At 37.0% G+C, this 12,595-nt stretch overlaps 1 protein-coding gene and 1 pseudogene across 4 annotated transcripts in view; one reads left to right on the top strand and one right to left on the bottom strand.

The window, feature by feature from the left end:
* Window positions 1-12,595, bottom strand: part of NR2C2 (nuclear receptor subfamily 2 group C member 2) — an 87,763-nt gene that overhangs the window by 51,138 nt on the left and 24,030 nt on the right. The window lies entirely within an intron of this gene.
* Window positions 10,288-10,927, top strand: LOC148758237 (non-histone chromosomal protein HMG-14 pseudogene; annotated as a pseudogene).

Genomic DNA, 12,595 nt, shown 5'->3' with positions numbered 1-12,595 from the left:
TAGAACTGCGGGCATTAATACTTGTCAAAGAGTCCTGGTAACCCTCCAGCCCCACAGAGATGAGGCTGGGAAAAGCCATCAGAAATAAGAGGGTCTGGAATTTAGTCAATACCCACCAAAGCAAGGCTCAAAATTCTGAGTGGGCACCTGAAGCGGGCAGGTATTTTTCCTTGAAAAAAAGTATGTTATGAACCAATGTTTTATAAACTCTTCCAAAAAACAGAAGAGGAGGGAACACTTCCTAATTCATTCTATGAGATCAGTATCACCTGATACCAAAACCAGACAAAGACATCACAAGAAAACTACAGATCAATATTCCTTATGAAAACAGGTGCAACAATCCTCACCAAAACAATGGCAAACCAAACATATAAGCATATAGATTATACAATTATCTGTCATGACTAAGTGGGATTTATCTCAGGAATGCAAAGTTGGTTCAACATATGAATCAAACACTGTAATACAGCACATTAAAAGAATAGAGAACAAAAATTACATGATCATCCCAATTGACAGAGAAAAAGCATTTGACAAAATCCAATACCTTTTCATGGTAAAAACACTCAGCAAACAAGGAACAGAAGGGAAGTTCTCAACCTGTTAAGAGTAGGCTTGGGCAATAAATTGCAGGTAATTTTGGTCAATTTCAGCTCTTAGAACAGTAGCAGCTACTCATCCCCCACCTCCACCCAAAGCAAGCAGCTGTGTGTGCACTGTGTCCCTGAAGCAGCCTGCACACAGCTTGTGGGAGCTAGGGTGGGCAAAAAGGACCCTAAAATTATACACACACACACTAGAATAAATGAATTCAGCAAAGTAACAGAATAGAAAGTCAACACATTGAACCATCTGAAAAGAAAATTACAAAAATAATTCCATGTAACAGCATCAAAAAGAATAAAATAGTTAGGAATTAACATAACAAAGGAGGTGAAAGACTTGTACAATGAAATCTACAAAACATTGCTGAAAGAAATTAAAGGCATAAATAAATGGAAATACATTCCATGTTCATGGATCAAATGACTTAATTATTGCTAAGATGTCAATACTACCCAAAGTGATCTACAGATTCAATGCAATCCCTATCAAAATCCCCAAATTTGCAGAACTAGAAAAACCTGTCCTAAGATTCATATGGAATGTCAGTGGAACCCCAAAGAGCCAAAAATACTTTTTTTTAAAAAAAATTTATTGGGGTGACAATTGTTAGTAAAATTACATAGATTTCAGGTGTACAATTCTGTATTACATCATCTATAAATCCCATTGTGTGTTCACCACCCGGAGTCAGTTCTCCTTCCATCACCATATATTAGAGAGCCAAAAATACTTTGACAAAAAAAAAAAACCACAAAAAACAAAGCTGGAAGACTCACACTTCCTGATTTCAAAACTTGCTACAAAGCTACAGTCAATAAAACAGTACGGTACTGGCATAAAGAAAGACACATAGACCAATAGAATAGAACAGAAATCCTGAAAATAAACCCTCAACATATGGTTAAATTATTTTTGACAAGGGTGCCAAGACCATTCAATGGGGGAAAGGATAGTCTTTTCAACAAATGGCGCTGGGAAAACGGTACATCTAGATGCAAAGGAATGAATCTGGACTCTTATTTAACACCATATACCAAATTTAACTCAAAATGGATGAAAGACCTAAATTTAAGACCTGAAACTATAAAAGTCTTAGAAGAAAACATAGGAGAAAAGCATCACAACATTGGATTTGGCAATGATTTCATGGATATGACACCAAAGGCACAGGCAACAAATGAAAAAAACAGACAAATTAAACTTCATGAAAAAATTTGTGCATTGAAAGACAGTAACAATAGAGCAGGCAGCCAACAGAATGGCAGAAAATATTTATAATCATGTATCTGATAAGTCATTAATATCCAGAATATAAAGAGAACACCTAAAACTCAACAACATAAAAAAAACCCCAACCCAATTACCAAATGAGCAGAAGACATGAATAAACATTTCTCCAAAACAGACATACAAATGGCCAATAAGCATATGAAAAGCGGCTCAACATCACTAGTCATAGGGAAATAAAAACCAACTACCATGAGGTAACATGTGACACCCATTAGGATGGCTACTATAAAAAAAACAAAAAACAGAAAATAACAAATAACAAGTGTTGGCAAGGATGTGGAGAAATTGGAGCTGTACACTTAAATATAGTTAAGATATTAAATTTTGTGTTATTTTATCACAATATAAAAGGGAAAAATTAACTCAAAATGGATCAAAGATTTAAATATAAGAGCTAAAACATGCAGAACAAAATATAAGTATAAATCTTAGTGAACCTGGATTAGGTGATGGTGAGAAATTTTTTTTTCAGAAGCATTTCGTTGAATATAATTTAGCATAGTGATAAAGTCAATGTGGTAACAGGACATAAAAATATTAGATGCATTTTTGACGACTTGAAGTGGCTGCTTTCCATTCTTCTTGCCTGCCTTTTCAGTACCTGATGTCTGTCTTGGCCCCCTCCTGCCTTAGTCTGCTTTATACTCCTTCAATCAGCTTACATGGAAAGGACAGGATCACCTCGTTCACACATGTATGAATGCCTGACAACACCCAGGTGTGTGTCACACGCTAGCCAGAACACTTGCACTTTCGACAGGAAAACTGCTAGTCCAAAGGACTTAATTAAACCGTGAGCAAGCTGGGTGTAAAAGTATGTTTGGACATAGGTCTTCTAGGGCATAGTCTCTCACACTTACAGGGCAAAATTCAGCTGTGCCATTTTACATCTTTTCTAAAGTTAACCGTGCTTTCCCAACACACAAATGTTTCCTGTCGAAAGACAACACACAAATGTTTCCTGTCTAAATAGAATTTTAATAAAAGCCCTGATCCTCTGGCAAGGGCTTTCCTGGTCCCTCAGGTTGGGATAGGCATTCTGCTCTGGGCTCCCAGAGCTGCTACATGTAGGACTCTCCAGGGCACTTACTGTAACTGCTTGGTGAAGCCGACCTCAGAGGGACCATTTCCTGTTTCTCCTTTTACTCCAAAGGCGAGGTACATGTTAGGCTCACAATGATTACTTAGTGAGTGAACACTTCGGGAATGAATAAATAGTTCTTGATCGTGGGACTGCCTAGACCTTTCTTTGTCTTACTCTACTCTTGTGCCTGTCTGCTAATTAGGAATCCTTCATATACTACACAACACCCGCCTTGGAAGTTTATCATATAAACCAAAAAGTCCTGGCTTCCACTGACACACGTGGGTTTATGAGACTAATAGGGAAGTTCATACATTTTCACTGTAGAGTGAGAAGCTTCTCTATTCCATCATAACATAACATTGCCGTGGCAGCATTTTCTTTTGAAATAATTCTGAGGAAAAATTTCTGTGGTTTACCGCAGATAGCACTGGGCTGATGAGCAAATATTAAGAGTTTCTAAACTGTAATTTATTCTGGGTTTTGGCTGTAAGATTCCCTTGGATTATTAATAGGGCAACAAAGTTCACACCCTGTGAAAAAGAACAGATCATGCAGACCTAATATGTTACAAATCTCTATCAGGAACTTCCGATCTCTCTTTAACATTCCCAGTGAAATAATGAACAACGTAAATGCCTAAGTGGGTAAAGGGTTTCAGGCAGGGGACACCTCCAGCCTGAACTGAAATGTACCACATCCTCCTTTTATTTTTTATTTCAAAGGACCATTAAATAGTAAGTGTAGTGAAAGGTCAGTGGGCAAAGAATTAAACGCTCTTTATGCTGCAACTTGAATCACAGAGAGAAGAATCCACAGGAGGCTGCTGGCCTTTGAGGTGCTTACCCCTCCCTCACCTCACACAGAGGATTAAAACCTTACAACGACGGACCGTATGCCATGTTCCTCAAGAATTATTTCTCTTGATGACTGGTAAGCTCAGCTCTTCTCTTACTAGTACAAATAAAGTCAGTGAAGGAATCAAAGCTGAACATTATAAATCAGCCTCCTATATATCAAAACTGATTAACCACTTTCTTAATTTTCCAGTTGATAATATGTTTAAAAAGATAAAACGATAGCCCGGAATTTCCTGGCACAAAAACAGATCCAAAGTCAACCACCACTATCCACAATTATGTAAAACGATGAGGTGTTTTAAGAGCAAGGAGGGTCACAAACTCTCTGTTCATAGGCAGATGAAGCTGCTGAAAACAACAAACAGCTTTTGCCCCACCTGAATGTACCCAGCACACTCAAACATAGTTCCTATGAAGAAATAATCGGCCAGGTGCTAAGCAGTAAAAAGACACTAAATTGAGTTCCTTCAAATACATACTAGGTGCCTACATCCACTGCTATTTCACCAACTGCTCTAAAAATAAGTGCCTATGAAATACAGTGAATTACAAAGACTTCCCTCCAGAAACAGAGAATGAGAACAGACTTCAGTATAGCAGTCTGTTTTCTTCAGGACACTTGTACTTACCATGCCAAAGGTTCCCCGCAGATTTGTTTACATTTTTCTTCAAGAACCTTCCAGACCAGTGAGTCCAACCCAAACAGGCAAGGGTTGGTTGGGGGAACTCACAGGCATTTGCTTTCAAACTGCCAGTGCAGATTCCATTCACCAAAACCAGACAGAGCTGTTTAAAGATGCCCTTTCTATGACCCTGCTCTGCTGAAGGTCAAGTACACTATCACTCCATGTAACTAAGGAAGCAAAACTGACATGTTCCTGCTGTTTCACCAGCTGCTGAAGCAGTTTGTCTAATAATATGATTTAATTGCTTCTAGGCAAGATGTACTTTACTTTATGAAGTTCTCCCTTCAACTGGATTGTTGCCTTTGCTAAATGCATCCCTTGCCCCTTAAAGACCACCTTTCCTGAACTGAGAGCTCACGAGAAAGTTACCATGGAGTCCAATCAACTCAGAATAGTTTTAAAACTATAACGAGTGGAGGGAAGATTTGGAGAACTCACAAATACCACATTCTGCATGCAGCATTTTCAACTTCACAGTACATTAAAGCCAATAGTTTTAAAGATATGGGGGTATTTGTAAGTTCCTCATTCATTCAAAGGGAAGGCAACAACATAACAGTGTGCATTAAGTACAAAATACCCACAGAAATAACAGCACTGGGCTCATTTAACAAACATTTGACTACATCCACCCAGCCCATAAACACAGGTTAGAGTTCTAGCCTCTGCAGCCTCCCATTCTGGCGAGATGAACACAGGTAGGGCTATAAGAGACCATGGAATGGCTTCAAGTCTAAGCCTCACCTTTCCCACAAGGCCATAGAGGAAAAGGAGCTCCTGAGGTCACAGTGAGTTAGAGGTGGGGCTGGAACTAATAATACCTACATTCTCTGGCTGCAAGCCAATAGCACCTGCCACTAAGCCAACCTATAGCCTCCTGTTTGACATGGAGACTCACTACCTGTTTTAACACCTCCATAAACAACTAACATGAAGGGAATACCGGTTGATCAAAAAACAAACAAAAAACTTGGGGGAATGGTAGGAAGAAAGAGGTATTATGGATATTTACTTTTATATAGGGTGGGGGGGAACGTTTGAGAAAGGAAATTAAAAAAATAGTTCATACGGCTATAAATGATGAATTTCCACTTCAAAATATGTGTATGTACTAACTTAAAACAATCTAAGAGATATGTCGCCCCTTTTTAAATTCTAGCACAAACCCAGACACCCCAAACCAAAAGGCAAAAAATTAATCAAAGGGGAAAAAAAGAGATGAATCTCCATTTTTAAAAGGGAGATTAAAGCCCCTCCACCTCAACTATTTAAAGTTCTAAGAAACATAATATTCTATTCACTAAGTACAGTCAACAAATGATGTATAAAAGGAAAGATTAATCGAAGTATGCAAAAAGCTCCAAGGTCCAACTGTTGAGGTCAGCAGGTTTGCTTTTCTCACCATAAACTTTTGTTCATGCCCTCTGACCTAGTAATTCTACTTCTGGGAATCCACCTGACACAAATTATTCTAAAGAGAGAAATGGCTTTATCAGTGTATGATCCTAAATTATTTTTCTTGTTTTTTTAAAGATTTTATTGGGGAAGGGGAACAGGACTTTATTGGGGAACAGTGTGTATTTCCAGGACTCTATTGGGGAACAGTGGCTGGGAGTTCAGTGGCAGCTCAGCTCAAGGTACTGTGTTCAATCTTAGTTGCAGGGGGCGCAGCCCACCATCCCTTGCGGAGTCAAACCGGCAACCCTGTGGTTGAGAGCACGTGTTCCAACCAACTGATCCATCCGGCCGCCTGGGAGTTTGGTGGCAGCTCAGCGGCAGCTCGTTGTCTTCATTCTAGTTGTGGAGGGTGCAGCCCGCTGTCCCATGTGGGAATTGAACCGGCAACCCTGTTGCCCAGAGCTCACACTCTAACCAACTGAACCACCCGTCTGCCCCCTAAAATTACTTTTCTAAGGAATACAGGAATTCCCTCTCTCAGGGCTCCAAATGAGGCAGAGCCCACCTCCAACTGTAGAAGAAAACGCCAGACACTTGTAGACCTGGCCTCCCTTTGGGGGCAGAGGCTCAGTCAGATGCACCAATCTGAGACTTGGCACTGGCAGCAGGAGCCCCATGTCTGGCCTCAGCGCTGTGGTGTGCTGCCACAACTTCACTAGGGCCGATGCTTTGGTCAGAGATGTTTTCTGTGATAAATTATCACTATTTTGTCCCATGACATACCATAGGAAATCATTTTGGTGCGATCCTTCAACGTGAGGTACAGCTCTTTTACAAGGACATCATACTTCCTCATTTTCTCCTTTTTGACAATTCCTCTTGTCAATTTTTTTCTCTTACCACGTTACAAATAAGTCTAGTCTTACTGATTCTAACACTAATCTAATTCCAGTTCCATTGTTTACATTTCAACTACAAAACAGCTTCATTTTATTACTCTTAAAGTCATCGTTTATTTAAGTATGTGCAACTGTCTCACTTCTCCATTGTATCTTCTGTGATACTGTCTTTCCCTGAACATAAGACCTAGCTGGACCATCAGTTCTAATGCGTCTTTTGGAGCAAAAATTAATATAAGACCCAGTATTATATTACATTAAAATTATTATATTATATTATACCCGGTCTTATAGTAAAATAAAACTGGGTCTTGTATTAATTTTTGCTCCAAAAGACGCATTAGAGCTGATGCTCCGGCTAGGTCTTATTTTCGGGGAAACACAGAAGCTGTGTCTGAGTTTTTAAATGAAATACATATTACTTACTTTATAAGTTACTTTCCTTTTATTTATCCTGCATATAGTTACTGCACTATATTGATTTTTTGAAGTTATTTGTGTATAAATGTTTCCTATGAATATCATTTTGGCATAGTTAAAGAGTCATTAAAAAAATACTGCAATAAAAAGGGGGCACTGGTTCTAAAGGAACTGAAAACCCCGGAAGGAAGAGTCACACAGTATATACTCAATAAATGCTTGCTGAATAAACAACTGAGCTAATCAATGGCCCAGCTACTTCTTTGCATATAAGGCTATGTGATTGCTAAAACACTGTTTAAAAAGAAACAAAAAAAAAAAGAAAAGTAAAAACGTGGAAGATAAAATTCAACCCAGATAGCTTTTTATTCAGCAATTCCACTTCTAGTCTACAGAAATATACCCACACATGTGAGTCCAAGGAGGCATCATATAGAAAGATGTTCATTGCAGCATTATTTGTGTTCAAGAAAATTTGGAAACAACTTAAATGTGCTTCTGTAATGGAGTGACTAAATAAATATAGCTCTAACCTATGTAATACTATATTGTAGTAAAAAGAATTATGTATGTTGTTATACCTGAGACAAAGTAAAAAAAAAAAAGCAACTTGCAGACCATCATATCTAGTGTTATTTCATTTACGTTAAATTTAAAACCCTCTATATTTCTATAGTTACATACACATGAACATAAACACTTAGGAAAAAAACCTGGAAGGTAAACACACCAAACTAAAAGTAAACAAATTTCAAAGAATTGGTATCATACCAACTGGATTTTCTGTTTATACTGTAATTAAGTTTAAAATAAAAAGATAATTATAAACCCAGAGCTATAAAATTTCTAGAGAAAACACAGGAGAAAATCTTTGCGCCGTTGGGTTAGGTGAAAATTTTTAGATATGACATCAGAAGCATGACTCATAAAATAAAAAATTGATAAATTAGACTTTATCAAAATTAAAAAAAATACCTACTCTTCAAGAGATACTGTTAAAAGAATGAAAAGGTAAGCCACAGACTGGGAGAAAATATTTGGAAACCATTTATCTGATAAAGGTAAATTCACGTATACAGAATATATAAAGAACTCTCAAAACTCACTAAAAGCAAACAACTCAATTTTTAAAATAGACAAAGGATTTCTCAGCTACTTCATCAAAGATGACATATGGATGGCAAATAACAAACATAAAGGTGCTCAACATCATTAGTCATTAGAGAAACGCAAATGAAGACCACAGTATACACGGACCAGAATGCCTAACATTAAAAGTCTGACCTCAGCAAGCGTTAGCAAGGACATAGAGCAACTGGAGCTCCTGTATACTGTTGGTAGAAATATATGAGTACGACTATTTTGAAAAACAATCTGGAAGTTTCTTAAAAATTATCATGTGACACAGCAAGTCCACTCCTGGCTATCTACCCAAGAGAAATAAAAGCATGTTATCATAAACACTTTTACACAATATTCATAACATCTTTAGTTATATTAGGTTGGTGCAAAAGTAATTGCTGTTTTTGCAATTATTTTTAACCTTTTAAACTGCAATTACTTTTGCACCAAACTAATAGTAAAAAAATGAAAACAACCCAGTGTCCCATCAATAGGTAAATGGATAAAAAAGAAACTGTATATCCATACACTGGATATACCATAAAAAGGAATGAACTACTGATACATACAATACCTAAGCACATAGATTAGTCTCAAAATAATAATGCTGAATGAAAGAAGGCAGACCAAAAAGGGGAACACATTGCATGATTCCTTTCATAGAAAATTCAAGAAATGCAAAATAATCTAAAATGATTGGAAGATTAATGATTGGTGGCTACAGCTGTACTCAGAAGACAATATATGCAGCCCATTGTTTATATTAGAAAAGAAGGCTGAGAAATCAGCAAGCTAAGATCCATCCTAAGAATTTAGAAAAAGAATATGTAGATAAGTGTCAAGAAAGGAGAAGGAAAAAAAAAGACAAATTATTTGGAGATAAACCAACTCTTTTGTGAAACCAATCAAGGAATAAAAAGAGATGACACAAATAACATTAAGAATGAAAAGGGTTATAACTAGAGATGCTTCAAGCAATGCTAATAAATTTGAAAACTTAGACAAAACAAATTCTTAGAAAAAGGTATAACATTAAAAGTCAATTACAAATTAAAAATCTGAATAGTCCTTTAAGCATTAAAGAAATCAAAGCAGTAGTTAAAAATCTTTCCATGTCTTAGTAGTTCTGTTGAGTTCTACAAGCATTCAAGGACCAAATAATCCCAATTTTACATAAATTATTATGGAAAGTAGAAAAGGAAGGAACATTCTCCCAATTCATTTTCTAAGGCTAGCATAACCTTAAAACTAAAACATAAAATAAATTAAAAGTCAATTTTACTCATGAACACAAATGGAAAATTCCTAAACAAAAGGTTAGCAAACTGAATAAAGCATGCATGTGTGTGATGATTGAGATTAAATCCAGAACAAGATGGGTTTAACATTACAAAATCAATCTAATTCACCATATTAACTGATCAAAAGAGAGATTATATGATCATCTCAGTAGATGCCCAAAAAAGGAAAAAAAAGTGATAAAATTCCACTTCTACTGAAGGGAACAACTTTTCTTCCAACTAGGAACAGAAGAGAATGTCCTTAATCTAATAAAGAATAAAGGCTCATTGCAAAACCATACCTATTAATGAATTGTTGAAAGCATTCCTTTCAAGACAAGGAAAGACATAGCTTTAAAATAAACAACAATAAAAATATTGGCAACAAGGCATCTACCACCCCTCAGACAGGAACGTGAAGAATTCTTGCCTGGAAAAACTGAATGGCCCTGGAAAAGAAACGTATAGATAGTGACATCTGGGGCACGCTTCAAACAAAATGTGTGGGTGCCTATCTAATCACCCCAAAGCAAAACCAAACTAGTTGACAAGCCTTACTCATGTACAAAAAAAACCTTTTATCTTTGTTTTCATTTTAAGTGCTTCATTCTTTAATGTGAACCAATTTAAGAAGCATGACTAGCTATTTGAGGAAAGCAACCAAAAAAACCAAAAAGGAACTTGGATAAAACAGCAACTATGTAAGAAGGAAAGGAAAACTGAAGAAAAAAGAAAACAAAAACAACAACGCTGCAGTTGCCATCCTCATAGAAATAGACCAAGCTATTCATCCATAGGACGAGAAAAAGTTATCATATGGTTGCATCCGGTTCTCCCACCGCCCCCGCAGCCGATCGCAGCAGCTCCCACCGCCGAAGGAACGCGGCTGGGCCCAGCTTTCTCAGGCTCTGGCGCAGTCTCCCGGCCTCTAGCTCTGGGACCCCGGCTCCCAGCCCCCAGCCCCGGCAGGCGCCTGCCCCGCGCCACCACCGTGCTCAAAGGAAGGTCAGCTTCGCAGAAGGAGCAGGGGAGGAAGGGCTCAAGAGATCGGTGAGGTTGTCAGCTAAACCTGCTCCTGCGAAAGTGGAAATGAAGCCACAAAAGGCGGCAGGAAAGGATCACTTCAGACCCCCCACAAAAGTACAAACAAAAGGGAAAAGAGGAGCAAAGGGAAAACAGGCGGAAGTGGCTTACTAAGAAAGTAAAGGTTTACTCGCAGAAAAACAAGGCGAGTCCAGCTTCTGATAAAGCAGGAGAGAAAGAAGCCTAATCTGATTAAAATCAAATACCTGCTCTCATCAGTGGTCTTTGTCTCCCTTCTTGTAAAATCCAGAGGATTATTTTATCAACTATTTTGTTGCAAGTTTTTTTTAGTAGCTTAAAAATGTTCAGATACATTTTTAAGGAGGGAATCCCACCTTATCCCATTTTTAAAATGTAAAATTTTGAGAGGTGAAATCATTTGCTGGTTGACTATTTTTTGATACAACTAAAAAATAGTGGGATAGTGAATGTAGGAGCTTTGATTGTCTTGGGTGTCGATAACATTTCATAGATGGGGGTAGTTTTTTATCTTGTTACACAAAGCATATTGAATGGCAATTTGAAGTCACAGTCATGCATTTAACATGCCTTGAACATTTTAAATGACTTCTAGTCCCATGTTGTTTTAGAATTGTTTCCTAAAGAAAACCACTCCTTGATCTGGGCTCTGTGTCAGAATCAAGTGCACTCTCTTACATCTTTGGGTGATGCTACCAGTTTTCCTAGTAACTGTTAATGTGCCGTGAAAGATTGAAAATTTGAGTACGCGTGATACTAAATGTGAATTACTCATAGTAGGACTTAACAGCTTATCAACATTGGAAGATACTGGTACTTGATATCCTCTGAAGGAAAATTTGCTTCCAAATTTTGAGCTGGAACAACTGTTTAGAAAACAATCAGAACTACATGGCTTTTTAGATATTCAGTACATAACATTTAGTACATACATTAAGAATTGGGTGCAAATTGAAAAATGTCTGTGTATTGATTCTCAAAGCCAATAAAGTTTCAATTATGAAAGAAAAAGTTGCTATAAAGAGAAATAGAGGTCCCTAAAATTAAGGTAGAAAACAAAAACAAAGTTGAATAAACAAGGAGAGGATAGCAGCATTAGGAAGGAGCTGGGTGCTTACTATTTGCCACAATGCATTACCGTATTTTGCTGTGTATAATGCTCTTCTGTGTATAATGCACACCCATTTTGGCCCAAACTTTCAGGGGGAAAAATATTTCGTCTTAATTTTTTAAATTTTTATTTGTTTACATTTAGGTACTTGTTTTTTGTATTATAAAGGAATTTTAGCATTTATTTTGTAACGTATTATGGTGCAAGAAATTTTCTGTAACAAATAATTACAAAACACAAGAATAGATAAAAAGTACAAGAAATTTTATGTACCGGTAACAAATTTATGATATTTATGCATCACAGAAGGCCAAGAATTCTTTGTCCTTGCAAGTTAGACCTAAATTCAACAAAACCAATTATCGTATTCCAGGGTATTATTTTGCATACGGTATCGTTATTGAGTTCTAGACTTACACTTTTATCTCATAAGCATAAATAAAAGAATTAAAAACTTATATAGATATAGAATTAGTACTACCCATATATATGTAATGCACATCCTTATTTTTCCCTCACAAATTTGGGCAAAAAAGTGTGCATTATACACAGCAAAATATGGTACTTGCTATATGCCATGTTTTATATGCATTAACTCATTTAATTCTCACAATGATTCTCTAAAATAAGTACTATTATTAGCCTCATTTGACAGTTGGAGAAACTGGCACAGCAAGGTTAAAATAATATGCTCAAGCAACTGGTAAGTGCGGAAGACAGACCTAAGTCAGGAAATTTCCCTGAAAATAGAAGCGGACAAGAATTGGAAATTGG

Source organism: Rhinolophus sinicus, chromosome 5 (genome assembly GCF_057876585.1).
Source record: "Rhinolophus sinicus isolate RSI-liver-muscle chromosome 5, RSI-T2T, whole genome shotgun sequence".
Classification (NCBI taxonomy): Eukaryota; Metazoa; Chordata; class Mammalia; order Chiroptera; family Rhinolophidae; genus Rhinolophus; species Rhinolophus sinicus.
This window is presented reverse-complemented; position numbering and strand designations above follow the sequence as displayed.